Source organism: Coenobita brevimanus, chromosome 110 (assembly GCF_032717465.1).
Source record: "Coenobita brevimanus isolate Jiangsu-jjx chromosome 110, ASM3271746v2, whole genome shotgun sequence".
NCBI classification, from domain to species: domain Eukaryota; kingdom Metazoa; phylum Arthropoda; class Malacostraca; order Decapoda; family Coenobitidae; genus Coenobita; species Coenobita brevimanus.
This window is the reverse complement of record NC_137063.1, coordinates 20,872,463-20,887,901: the sequence shown is the minus strand read 5'-3', so window position 1 is coordinate 20,887,901 and position 15,439 is coordinate 20,872,463.

The window sequence follows — 15,439 nt, the reverse complement described above, 5'->3', positions numbered from 1 at the left end:
ATATGAATGCGTAAAGATCGGATTTCAGTGGTGAGATGCAGTAAGTTAGGTTCATGTTGGTGTCTGGCGCTTACAGCCTCTGATACTTCCGGTGGAGGTGAGATGGGGTATATACCTGATATTCTCTCTCTCTCTCTCTCTCTCTCTCTCTCTCTCTCTCCTAGAACAAAAGTGTAACCTATTCCATTTTTGAGCGGAGCACAATACAGGGGAAGAGTGACTAGTAACATTTCCTACAGAAGCAATGTATAGACAAAAGAGTATAAAATATCAAGCAAGGAGACACTAACAGTTTCAGTGAACTCAATTAAAGGCATTAATAAGTCATATGTAATAGTTAGAGACATGTGTTAATTGTAGGCATTAGTATATATCTCACAGCACAATAAGTACCACTTGCAGTGTCTAGTTCTCAGGTGTAGATGTACACATCCTCCAGCCAGAATGCAAACGGAATATATAGCAAACATTTTCCAGATGACATTGAATCCCATTATGCAGCAAATGCGTGGGGTAACTGGTGAAAGCTTGTAAGCCCATGTAGTGCAAAAGTACTAGACATTACACACATCCCCACCAAGCAGTATATATTCCTGGAAGTCAGGTATATAGCAGTCAGAGAATTAGAGAGGTCCATAAGGCAGAAGGAAGCTTAGGAAATTGGATAGTATAGGAGGTTAGTCGTCACTCTACGTTACTCTGTCCAGCAAAACAACGATAACTGTGTCACAATAAAGCTCAGTAGTCCAAGAGTGTCTATCCCTCACCTATGATACAAAAGAAACGGAAAGGCTTGTGAGACAGAGAAAATACCTAAACCCACAACGAGCTCTCGAGCGCCTCATGACGTAATATTGGTAGCACGATTCCCTACGTCATCCACATTATCGGCATTGATGTTCACCTCTCTACCTGGCAACCTACATACCTCCCTACCTTATCCTATTGACACTGGTGTCAGAGGTAAATAACAGCGCTAAACAACAGTAGTAAAAGAAGATAGAATGGAATTGGTAACGAAGCGTAACAAACCGGTATAGAATCGGTGAAGAAGGAAGTGGCAGCATTAAAAAAGACGATTATTACAAGTTTGTAAGACACAACCGTATGGTTTGGAAGACTAGCAACAACTACGGTCATCAGCTACAATCAACCATCAACTATCCACTGAATTAAGAAGCAACTCCAAAATTTAATCAACACAATGAACTAAAACAAGTTCACCACAAGATAATAACCCAGAAGAAGGAAGTGGAATAGGACGGAAAGAAAAAAGAAGAAATTACAGCAAGTAACGAGGAAGAGCAAGACAGAGTAAGGAGTAACGGGGAAACGAGAGAGAGGGGAGAATGTTGATGTAAAGTGTTGATGAAGATGCGAGCAGCTGAAATGGCACAACACCTGTCCCTGACCAGTCATCTCCTTCACAACCGACAGCCACAGCCACCAACCATAACCATAACCACAACTCCACAACTCTACAAGAACCAGGGAGCGGGAAGGCGGTATGAGCTGACCTGTGAGATGACGTGTTAGCTGTGTCAACATTCCTAAACTATCACCATCACGAACCACCATCACCATCGCCATCACCATTACTACCACCACTGAATGCATGCATTCCTACCACAGTTACCAATAACGAATTAAATATTTATTCTTTTCACGGTTGCATTATTTTTTTTGGTAAATAATCATTTATAAATATACCTAACTTAAGTATACAGTATATACCTACAGTAATGTACTGACATTAACTAACAATTCGATACACACACACAAACACACACACACACACACACACACATATATATATATATATATATATATATATATATATATATATATATATATATATATATATATATATATATATATATATATATATATATATATATATTGTTACGGAACAGAGAAAGATAATGTACACTTTACGTGAGAATACTAAAAAATCACCACTGTCCCGTAAAGTTCCAGGTTCAAAACAAAAGAGTTAGGTAAAATTACAAGTTAAAGTTTAATGCTCAAACTAACAACAAAACATTCAGGACTCATAAGGATAATGTAATGGCAAAAAACAGGTTAAATATATGGTTAGCTGCAATAGCCTCTATTAACACGAAATTAGCAAGAGTAAATTTATCTAAGTAAGCCCTGATAAAATGAAAATACACTGGGTAATGCTCAGTTAATGCAAGATAAATTATTACAGATACAAAATATTATCAAAAATGACTGACAAAAAGAACCTTTACATAAATCACAAAAAAACCTCACTAGGCCTAAGAATTAACCCTATGCTACACAGCACAGGAAAAAATGCAACAACAGTTATACTCAAATTACACAGCTGCTAGATGGTTGGAGACTTCCTGAGCACTCACAACAATAACTGTACAGGGGAGGACAGAGATGTGAACAAAATGAGGATCAGATCTAAGTGGCAATTAATGTAGAGACTGAGTTCATTAAATAGGGGCCAGCAGAGCTTGATACAACTTGTAAGAAGGACGTGCAAATGAAGCCATGGGGACAAAAAGTTGACAATTCCACACTGAACAACAGAAAGGACGACTGACTCTACTATAACGGTAGAAGGGGGGAACTGAGGCAGAACACGCTCGTGATCAAACATGCAGCACACTGTGCGTTAAAAATTACACAAAGGATGATGAAATCATAGGCTATGTAACACCTTCCCACAAAGATAAAGAAATTTACAAAGGAAATTTCTTATTACTCTAAAACAATCTGTCTAAAGTCTAGATAAGCTATCTGCAATAACATTTTCTTTCCTAGTGTTACAAAACATGAGATCTCCCTAGCACATTCAGTCATAGGTACTTGCCAGTATCCCTTTAACAAATCAAACTTACTTATGTACCTAACCTTTCCGATCTTGTCTATGCAATTTTCCACACGAGGGAGAGGGTAAGTGTCTGTTTTGGTTATCTGATTAACACGTCTGTAGTCAATGCAAAGCTGCTGTGACCCACCTGGCTTAGGGACTAGAGTGACAGGAGAACTCCACTCGCTCTGACATGGCTCAATCATCTTGTGGTCCAACAGGTAGCCAAGCTCCTTCTGGATGAGAGGAACTTTCACTGGGTTCACACGGTAAGGAGGCAGTTTAATTGGCTTTGCGTCTCCAACATTGACATCATGCATCAACACAGTAGTTCTTCCTGGAGTGGCACGGAACACTTGCGGGTACTCCTGCAGTAATGCCGAAAACTCCTGCCTTTCCTTGGGAGGTAGATGAGAAAGCTTAGTCTGGAGATCATTCATGATATCAGGATTCTTCCCCAAACTATCACTCAGGCTCATACTACATGGGAGAGCTTCACTTGCAGACTCGGGTGGAACAGCTACAGTGCAGACTGGATTATTTTCGTCCCGCCTGTGATATAACTTTAGCATGTTGATGTGACATAGTTGCTTGTTCTTTCTACGATCTGGTGTGGCGATGACATAGTTGACATCACTGAGTTTCTTCTCCACGAAATAAGGACCACTAAACTTGGCTTGAAGAGGTTGCCCATGCACTGGTAGCAGAATCAAAACCTGATCTGGCTGAAAGTGGCGTAACCTGGACTTCTTATCATACCAAGTATTCATCTTCTCCTGAGCAGCTCCTAAATTCTCTCTCGCCAGCTGTGAAGCAGTGGACAGCCATTCTTTGAACTTCATCACATACTCCAGCAGGTTGACGTCATCTTCCTCCGACAGCCAGCATTCCTTGAGTAGCTTAAGGGGTCCTCTTACATCATGGCCAAACAGTAGTTCAAAGGGTGAGAAGCCCAGTGATTCATTTGGAGATTCTCTTGCGGCAAACACAACGAATGGAAGACCTTTATCCCAGTCTTTCTGATGTTCCAAACAGTATTTCTTGAGCATCGATTTGAGTGTTTGATGATATCTCTCCAACGCTCCTTGGGTCTGGGGATGGTAAGCTGAAGACGTGATCTGGGTGATGCCCAACTCTTTCAGAGACTGCTTGAAAACATTTGACATGAAATTACATCCCCGGTCTGACTGTACCTCCTTGGGCAGACCAAACTTTGTGAAGAACCCTAGCATTTCCTTAACCACGTTCTTTGCTGAGATATTTCTAAGTGGAATGGCTTCAGGATAACGAGTAGCCATATCAATCAGGGTCAACACATAAGAAAATCCTGAAGAAGTCTTAGGAAGAGGGCCCACAATATCCACCAACACACGGGTGAAAGGCGCCTCAAAAGGAGGAATGGGAACTAGAGGTGCAACCTTTTCTGTCTGATTACACTTCCCCACAACTTGACAGATGTGACAAGACTTACAATACCAGGAAACATCCCTGAAGATACCTGGCCAGTAAAAGTGTTTCAAAATGCGTGCCACAGTCTTCCTAACTCCAAGGTGTCCTTCCAAACTGGAATCATGAGCCACTCTAATGATATCCTGCCTACAAACACGAGGGATGACAACTTGATGTACAACCTCCCATTCACAGTCGGTTGATGTTGTTGGGGGTCTCCACTTCCTCATAAGTACTCCTGACTTTATATAATAACAAGTACAAGCACCGGCTGACTCTTCCTCACTGCAAGCAGAGTTAGCTAGACCTTTCAACTCAGGGTCAGCAACCTGCAACTCAACCAACTCTTGACGAGACAAATTATCAACACTACGGGGTACTGCCCCATCTGGTGAGTGGTCCAAATTAGCAAGAAAAGTGTCAGCTAGGATAACATCACCATCATCATTATCCTCTAAGTCACCAGTAACTTTAGACTTAGCCCTAGTGACAGCACATGCAGGGAACACATCAGGGACATCACAATCCTGGGCCGCAGCCACTGGCTCACTAGACAACTGAGGAGCTGGACACAGTTGACTTCCACCAATATCATTTCCAAGTAAGAAAGTTACACCTGACATTGGGAGTGTCTCAACCAACCCAACCATAACGGAACCATTAACAAAACCAGACTCTAAATTCACTCTGCACAGAGGGACAGAGAAGTAATTATTCCCTACACCTTGCACGATTACAGTTTCATCAGAGGAATTAACATTAGAGCCTAGAACACTGGTCAGCATAAGGGATTGGCAAGCACCTGTATCACGATATATTTAAACTGATTTCCTGTCATTACTGTCCAGAGGACTGACAAAACCTTCAGACAGGAAATTAGCACATGAACTCTTGAGAGTGTCACCCACGTCACTGCTCAAAAGAGGAGCTCCATCATGAAAATTTAATTTACCCCTCAAAGCAGGTTCAGTTAACTCAGTTAAAGAATTCTGGGTACTCTCAAGGGTGGACACTAGACCAATTGACTGAATATTTAGAGACTCCTTTTTGTTCACATCACGCTGTCTCCTGAAACATTTCTCCGTAGTATGACCAAGCTTACTACAATAAGTACATTTACTTTTCTGAAATCTAGAGGTGAAGCTGGTATTTACTTCCTGAGAAACATCATCTTTATTCTCTTTCCTGTTACCTGTACTCTGAGTAGAGGCAACGTACTTACTCTCAGCTTTCCTCTTTTCTCTAGAATATCTCCTGTGAGTGAGAACATATTCATCAGCTAAAACTGCAGCATCAGACAAATTATCTATTCTTTTCTCATCAAGATATAGGCTTACATCTTTATAAATACACCTCTTGAAGTCCTCCAGCAAAATCATCTGCTTAAATTTACCAAAATCAGAATCCACATTCTTAGAATTTAACCACTGCTCTAACAGATCTTCTTTGATTTTTGCATACTCAACATGGGATTGCTTATCTTGCTTGTAAGTTGTCCTAAATTTTACTCTATAAGCTTCAGGAACAAGCTCATAGGCCTTAAGAATCAAGCTATTAACTACATCATAATTATCAGATTGATCCTGAGGCAAAGATGCATATGTTACTTGAGCTTTACCGGTGAGAACAGTTTGAAGGAGTACTGGCCAATACTTTTTGGGCCAATTAAAACCTGTAGCTACCCTCTCAAACAACTGAAAATACTTTGTTAAATCAGATTCATTAAAAGGAGGGACAAGTTTAACATTTTTAGCCACATCAAAATCATCAGAGCTAGATGATCCAGTTCCACCTTGTTTCATGCGATACTCATGGTCTGCCTGAATCCTGGCAAGTTCAACTTGTGCGTGTATCTGTGCCTCCTGAATACGAGCTTCCGCCTCCTTAGCACGAGACTCCTGCATGGCTAGCTGTAACTTAGCTAATTCAATCTGCGTTTGCTCATTTGGAGGAGTTACATTAAACAAGCTTTCATTAATCATGTCAACAATTTGATCTTTAGAATGATGAGAGCGAACAGCAATTCCCAATTGTTGAGCAACAAGCTTAAGTTCATTCTTTGTTCTGTTTTCTACATCCAACACTGTTTGCACATTTGACAAAAAATCTTTGGCTTCATCAAGTGTAGAAATAGTAGACATCATGAATAAATCACAGTCACAAAATATCAAACAATATCCTTATGATAATATCCTGAATATCCTGATAAGAGGTCGCCAAATTTATGTTACGGAACAGAGAAAGATAATGTACACTTTATGTGAGAATACTAAAAAATCACCACTGTCCCGTAAAGTTCCAGGTTCAAAACAAAAGAGTTAGGTAAAATTACAAGTTAAAGTTTAATGCTCAAACTAACAACAAAACATTCAGGACTCATAAGGATAATGTAATGGCAAAAAACAGGTTAAATATATGGTTAACTGCAATAGCCTCTATTAACACGAAATTAGCAAGAGAAAATTTATCTAAGTAAGCCCTGATAAAATGAAAATACACTGGGTAATGCTCAGTTAATGGAAGATAAATTATTACAGATACAAAATATTATCAAAAATGACTGACAAAAAGAACCTTTACATAAATCACAAAAAAAACTCACTAGGCCTAAGAATTAACCCTATGCTACACAGCACAAGAAAAAATGCAACAACAGTTATACTCAAATTACACAGCTGCTAGATGGTTGGAGACTTCCTGAGCACTCACAACAATAACTGTACAGGGGAGGACAGAGATGTGAACAAAATGAGGAGCAGATCTAAGTGGCAATTAATGTAGAGACTGAGCTCATTATATACGGGCCGGCAGAGCTTGATACAACTTGTAAGAAGGACGCGCAAATGAAGCCATGGGGACAAAGAGTTGACAATCCCGCACTGAACAACAGAAAGGATGACTTACTCTACCATAACGGTAGAAGGGGGGGACTGAGGCAGAACACGCTCGTGATCAAACATGCAGCACACTGTGCGTTAAAAATTACACAAAGGATGATGAAATCATAGGCTATGTAACAATATATATATATATATATATATATATATATATATATATATATATATATATATATATATATATATATACAGTATATATCAGTGGAAAATGCTTTATCTTGGATAAACAACAGAGGGGAAACCAGTGTTCCTGATTAACTTAATAAATGGCGATGTACAGATCAATAAAGGAACTTGTTTACATAATTTAGAGACTTGTCCAGGTGTCATACGTGAAGTGATAATAGCTGGAGCGTCAAGCAAAGTAATATCATCAGACAGAAGGTGCGTAAGACAGCATTTAACTCACCCAGAAAATATTGTTGTCGAGGATGATCTACTGGCTTTACTAAAGAAATATCAACAGAAAGTCGCATTACCCGGTGAAATATTGGGTTGTACAACACCAGATTAATGTTAAACAGGACACCCAACCTGTTTACGTGTCAGCATATAGAGTTGCACACTCGCAGCATGCAGCAGCTAAACAAAAAGTGTATGAAATACTTAGTTTGGGTATCACTGAACCTTCATTGTTCAATGGAATGCACCACTTTTCTTTTTACCTAAACAAAACAGGGAAATGCGGGCAGTCGTTGATTATTGCAAACTTAATAAAAAAAAAAAAACATTCCAGACAGTTATCCCATGCCATTGTTGATTGATGTCTTACATAATATTGGACCAGAAAATAACCTCTTTTCAACAATCGATTTACTCAGTGTTTATTACCAAACAGAGTTAGATGAGGAATCAAGCAAAAACACAGCATGTGGTCATTTTCAGTACCAAAGCATGCCATTGGGGCTATATATGGCTCCAGGAACATTCCAATGATTAATGAATAGTTTGTTATCAGTCATGCTGGTGATGGCATTTTTGTTTATCTGGATGACATTATAACTGCTACAAAAACAACAGAAGAGCATTTGTAGGACTACATAATAGATAGATAGATAAATAGATAGATAGAAGCAGGGAGTCAGATGATGAGAAGGTGTTGTGTCTGCGAGAATCGAGCAGTGCTAAACATGCTTACACACTCTTAACACTGAGGAAAGCTGACGACAGCGGCCAGTAAGGAGATGATGCAGTTAGCTGTCAGCAGTCCTCTCGTGAACAAAGATCTGGTAACCATGCACACAAATATACACACATACTCACACACAGGCTCCTTAAGCTTTCCATCCACGAGGAACACACGTGACACACCCCTGCTACACCAGATTTTAGGAAAGAGAGAGTAGAAGGAGACAAGCGACCCTAGAGACAGGTCACGGAAGAAGGGCTTAGCGATTTGAGAGAGAGAGACAGATAGCGAGACAGGGAGGTAGCTACCCGGGACTTATATTCGTTTCGTGTGAGAGACTTGTTAATATTTCCAATACAAATAAAAATAGTCCCATACTATTCTTTACCTCTCCTGTCACTACATGACATTTGGTGGGGAAGCTACTACAAGATATAAAAGCCGCTCGACCACAAGTCTAAAATATACTTCTCTACAAGTAACTACAAAGTCCTTATGACATTTGGTAGCAGCGAACGTATACGAACTTCGTCTACGAATCAACATTAAATTCCTACAAAATATCAAGATTGAAAACAATAATATCTCTCTCAACAAACAACAAAATCAGCGCCTGACACTTCTCTCCATCCAGCCCCCTCCGTCTCCCAGATCATCATGCTGATGCAGAGGTCAAGAGATCACACGATGCCTTGCAAGTAGCTTAACGACAAACCAGCAAATCTAGGGACATTGTCTCCGAAGTAAAAGCAAATTTCTACAAAAGCAACCGAGACTCTACAAGATTAGCTTCAGTTCTACATTGAATCCTACAAAATACAGCCTACAGTGCAAATAGTCTACAAGTCTACGACGAATCAGCGAACTACAGCCATCTACAATCAACTACAATTAACAACTCTACGTCGTCTGTATAATCTTCTACACGCACCTACAAGTAGCGGCAGTCTTCATCCCACAACGAGTAAATCACTAGAGAAAAGGACCGAGAAAACATCGACATAGAAAAACGGAACAAACAAACGAAGAGTGAGACACGACTCACAACTCATCTTACTCACTCGTCTTCACTCAAGTTACTCATCGCTACTCATTCACTCACCACAGCTACCAGTGTGGGAAGCCGACGTCACCATGTGCTGAGATGACATCACAACGCGAGTCTGCCATGCCAAGCAACGTGTGACTGACAGCAGGCACTTCTCACCCACTACTCATTACTCATTATTCACATAGCTCCTACTCATATTCACTTATTTTCACAGTTAAGTTGGAAATTCGACGTTCTATGCTGAGGTTTGCCTGGGACAGCCGTTAACCACTACAAATACCAGGCCATGGAGTTTCCTGAGTAATATCGTCCATCAACACACCACTAGAATTATCAAGAGATCTTCAATCAAACCTGTATTTTCTTCCGAGATCGACTTTTGTATCGACACACCTCTACGATCTGTATCAAGTGGGTAAAATTATACTTGCTCATTTCTTCTCAGTGCTAAAATTAGCTATATTCAACTTATTTACTCATCTAGTTTGCTAGGACATAAATAAACAAGAGGCGTATTTCATAACATCATATCTTAATGACAGGAATATTTTCGTCACCACCCACGTTAATACCAGATGACACACAAATTGCCACAACATCAGACTCACAATTAAGAGACAGCCCACCCATTGTACAACCCTCACCACACGCTAAAGATAAAGAAACAAATACGGGAGTTTCGGATGATGAGTGGGAAACCCCTTCAGACATAGAGAGTGTCGACTTTGCAGCTGCCTTGCATACGTATGCCAATATACTTAACAGGGTTCACCGGTCCGGTCATACATATTCCACCATTCCCTCACATAACGATAAACACGTACAAGTTGAATTAACAGGGCAATCATTAAATATGAATCAAGAAACAAATACTGCTGATCTAAAAACCACACCTCACGTTTTTGTGTATCACGAGGATAAGACTGCCCCAAAATTCTCTGGCACAGACAAAGATCGCATTGATGTCATTTCATTAATCAGTCAGTGCGAACAAATGTTCATCAAGCGCCACATACTAGATGAACAAGAGAAAATTGCTATTTTTTCATCTTGCATAAGCCAGGAAAGATGTCCAGCAAGCAATTTATTGCGCTCCGATAAGCTACATCGTGCTAGGACATATGATGAATTTAAAACTGAATTTCTGAAGAAATTATCTGGAGGTATGAACTTCTTGCCAGGTATAAATCCAGAATTACATAAAATTGTAGATCTTGTAAGGGAGCACACTACAAACCATGTGCTCAGTGAAATAACTGCTGATGTCTCCACAATCAAGAGAACTCTATTAGCTACTCTGGAGAATTCTAAGTGGATAACAGATGATGGAAAGATGTCCCCAGACCTCGTCGTGGACATCATTGGTTATGTAGCTGCCTTGTGTAAATTACCTGATAGGACCCTTAAGATCGCCAAAACGATCACGTACACCCCAGGAATGTGCTTACTAGACTTAATGAACGAGGTAGAGATGCAGTGCAGTAAAGCAGGTGTGGTCGACACACATGCACATTCTGGTAGAATCAGGGTACCTGAGACAGTATCAGCTGTGAAAACATCTACACCGACCCCAAACAGAGAACAAAATCGATCGCGACCAGAAATGAGGCAGCCAAAACAAACAAAGACGCCTAGAAATCGTTCCCACACGCCTTCCTACAGGCAGTTTCATAAGTTTTCGCGCAACCCGAGCAGGTCTCGCGCCATAAACAACACTTCTTATGGGAAATCACCTCGTAGGTCACAGTCAAGAGATAGGTCCATTCTGTGTCATTACTGTGCAAAACCAGGACACACAAGGTATGAATGCTTTATCAAGGCAAAAGAGGATAATCAAAAGACACAAGGATTTGGTCCTTACTGTAGGCATCATAGATACCAAGGGCACTGGACTAGTGATTGCAAAACAGTAGAAAAAATTGTGTCTATGTTCAAATCGGGGGAAGACCAAGTCATGACAAAAAACGAACAAACGTAAAGAAGAACAAGGTTAAACTTCACATAGGAGGCATGTTGGGAAATGAGTGTATCTTGATACCAGCGGTATGTGAGGATCAAAACGTTTCCTTATTTTTAGATACAGGCTCTCCAGTGAACTTAATAACACATGAAGAACTAAATAGAATTCTTAAAAATAAAAAGAAAGTAACTTTTCTGGATGAAGCTGATTTAGATTTATACACAGTAGATGGTCAAGAGATTACAGTAAAAGGTATGATAAGATTAAATCTCAGTTTCACAGAAACTACAAGACCATTCTCTGCATTGTTCTATATCGTTGAAAACTTAGCAGTTAAAGCTCATATGTTACTGGGCTTAAGATCCATGAGAACTGAGAACATAACTATACTCCCACAAATGAATGGAATAGACTTTGATAATGAATTCATAGAGGAAATAACTTCAGAACCCTCACCGATTGGTAGAAGAGAGCCAAAAAGAATTGGTAATATTAAAGGCTTAAACAAACATACACAAACAGATGAGTGTATAGATCCACTTACACCAGCAACCCCATCCTCCAGAATTAGTGACCCAGATAACAGTACTGATTTATCAATTTTTCCAGCCCATCTCACTAATGATTTGGTTATACCACCTAATTCATACATGAAGGTTACCATAAAGAGCAAATTACGGAATTGTACTGTTCTTGTCTTAGAAGAATTATGTAAAGTAAAGGGATTGTCAGTAGAAAACGCATTATGTCATACGAACGACGAAGGGCTAACTCAGATATTCATTATTAATCACATGAATGGGGAAGTTCAGTTGAAGAAGGGAACTTGCATAGTTAATATTGAAAAATGTTTCGCCCCTGTGAAGGAAATAAATATTGGTGGAGTAACAAGTGAGATAAAATCTACGGATAGAGAAAGAATAAAAGAGAATTTAATTCACTCAGGTGAATTTGACGAAGAATATGATTTGTTAACCCTGCTGGAAACACACAGGGACACCGTAGCATTGCCCGGAGAACAATTAGGGTGTACTAACTTGATTAATCACATGATTAATGTGCACCCAGAAACACCACCAATTTTCGTACCAGCTTATCGCATACCACACTCCCAACGTACACTTGCAAATCAGTATGTCGATGAAATGTTAAAGCTTGGAATTATTGAGCCTTCAGTTTCTCCGTGGAACGCCCCCCTTTTCTTTGTGCCCAAGCGAAATGGAGAAATGCGTGCGGTAGTAGATTACCGTAAACTAAATGATCACAGTATACCAGACAGATTTCCCATGCCATTGCTAAGTGATGTTCTACAGAATATTGGTCCTGAGAATAATATATTCTCGACCATCGATCTCCTAAACGGATACTATCAGATTCCGGTATCTCAGGAGTCACGTAAATACACTGCCTTTTCAACAAACAGAGGCCATTATCAATATACAAGAATGCCAATGGGACTGAGGACAGCCCCAGGTACGTTCCAGCGTCTTATGAATTACGTATTGTCCGGAATTTTAGGACAAGGAATATTTGTTTATCTTGACGATATTATTATCGCAACGAAGAATATTAAGGATCATCTCAGGAAATTAGACTTACTCTTACAAAAGCTTAGTGATGCTGGATTAAAAATTAAACTTTCTAAATGCAAATTTTGCTTTAAGGAAATAAATTTCTTAGGCCACAAATTAAGTTCTGATGGTATTCACACCACTGATGACAAAATACAGGCAGTGAGAGATTTTCCTGAACCCACTACGACTGACGAAGTTAGACAATTTTTAGGTCTGGCTGGGTACTATAGGTCATTCGTACCACAGTTCTCTCATATAGCCTTCCCTCTATTCCAACTACTCAAAAAAGATGCTGTATTCCAATGGGAAGAAGAACAAAAAAGGGCATTTAACAATCTAAAAATTAAACTAACAAATGCACCTTGTTTAGCATATCCGAATTACACGAAATCATTTCTTATTTGTACAGACGCATCAGTTAAAGGATTAGGGGCTGTACTGATGCAGGAAGATAAAAGAGGAAAGAATCAACCAATTGCATTTGCCAGCAGACAAATAAGAGGTGCGGAGAAAAATTATTGCACTACAGACTTAGAGGCACTTGCAGTGATTTTTGCATTACAAAAGTTTCGAGATTTGGTATATGGTTACGAAATCCACTTATTCACCGACCATAAACCACTGGTGGGTATGTTTAAAGAAAATCTCCTTTCTGGGAGGAGAGCAAGATGGAAATGTACAGTTGAAAACTACGATGTACAAATTCATTATATACAAGGTAAAATGAACATAGTAGCTGACGCATTATCTAGGAACCCGAACACAATTCAGGTCGCGGCGTTAGATCTCAAAGGAAATATCCCAAACCACGAGGATATCGCAAAGGCACAAAGACTTGACCCAGTATGGTCAAAAGTAATATACAAGTTAGAAAGTGGAGATGACATACAATTACCCAAACTTCATGTCCCACTTGAACAATTCACAATGGTCAATAATACATTATACAAAATTAACTCTAAACAACCAAAACGCCAAAGAAATACTAACCAGTTGGTAGTACCTAATGACATGATACCCCAAGTATTACGAATGATACACGACAGCCCACATGCAGGACATCCTGGAAAGGATAAGACATTCAACCAAGCCCAGCTATTATATTACTGGCCTTCATTACGAAGAGATATAAACAATCATATAGACAGATGCGAATCATGTGCGAAACACAAAGGATACCCAATCACACCTGCACCAATGGGTAATTACCCTGTACCACATCAACCATGGGACGTTGTCGCTGTTGATTTACTCAAGATGCCATTATCATACAATAATAACCTATACTTATTCGTAGCAACGGATCATTTTTCCCGTTATGTCATTTTAGCTCCAATTAAAGATAAGACAGCAGAGACCGTAGCAAAGGCAATAACAGATAATGTAATATGTCGCTTTACTACCCCAAAGGTATTAATAAGTGATAATGGAGGAGAATTTAATTCTGAGATCTTACAAGAAATATGTAAACAATACAACATCAAAAAGGTTAACGTTTTGGCTTATCACCCAACATCGAATGGGTTGGTAGAGAGACAAAATAAAAAGGTATTAGATGTGCTACGACACATTCTCAGTGAAAATTATGCAAGCTGGGATGATTGGATTCCCAGAGTAGAGGCCTCCATTAATGGGTCTATAAATAAATCCATTGGTGACACACCACATTTCATTATATATGGCACAGATAAAAAAATTACCATATGAGCTCCTAGAAGGTGACAGCATGCCTATATACAATTACGATGATTACTCTAAACTCCGTTTACGTGAATTCCAGGACATTCACAAAAGAGTGAAAAAACAATTAATGATGTCCAAGGAAGAAATGACGGAGGCATTTAACAAGAAGGCAAAAGATTCACCTATCAGCTTAGGAGACATTGTTTACGGAGTCATTCATACGAGAGACAATAAATTATCCCCAAAATTTGAGGGCCCATACAGAGTAATTAACATAAAAGCAAACAAAGTTTTAATTAAGTCACTTTCAAGTGGCGAGGAAAAACAAGTTCATATTGACCATTTAAAACGAGTTTCAAGGGAATTATCACATAATTATTCAGCCTCGGATACAACCGAACAGGTGAACGTACCTCAAGAAACCAAGCAAGAACACAACAATGATTACAAAAAGAAAATAAGGTCATATACCAAACAATGGAACATAGGTGCAACTATTCCAATGAAATCTACAGTACATCATTTACGAGAATTAAATATCGATTTAAACTCCTTCTATAAATGAAATAACAGCCAACCGTAACGCACATCATCACTATCATCAACCACAGCTTTATAGGAAATTAATAGATTTTTTTTTTTTCGGTAGGTTACGATGAAGGGACTTATGCTATGGATTCTCCTCTACATAGTAAGAGTATATGCGCACCTAGACCCCAAGCATATAGTACGACAAGGATGCCTCATAGCTCCAACGGCCACGACTACAATCGTCAAGGACGTCATGAGTACTGAAATAAGTCTAGATTACTTGTATGACTTACCTACTTATCTAGAAAGACTTGGGA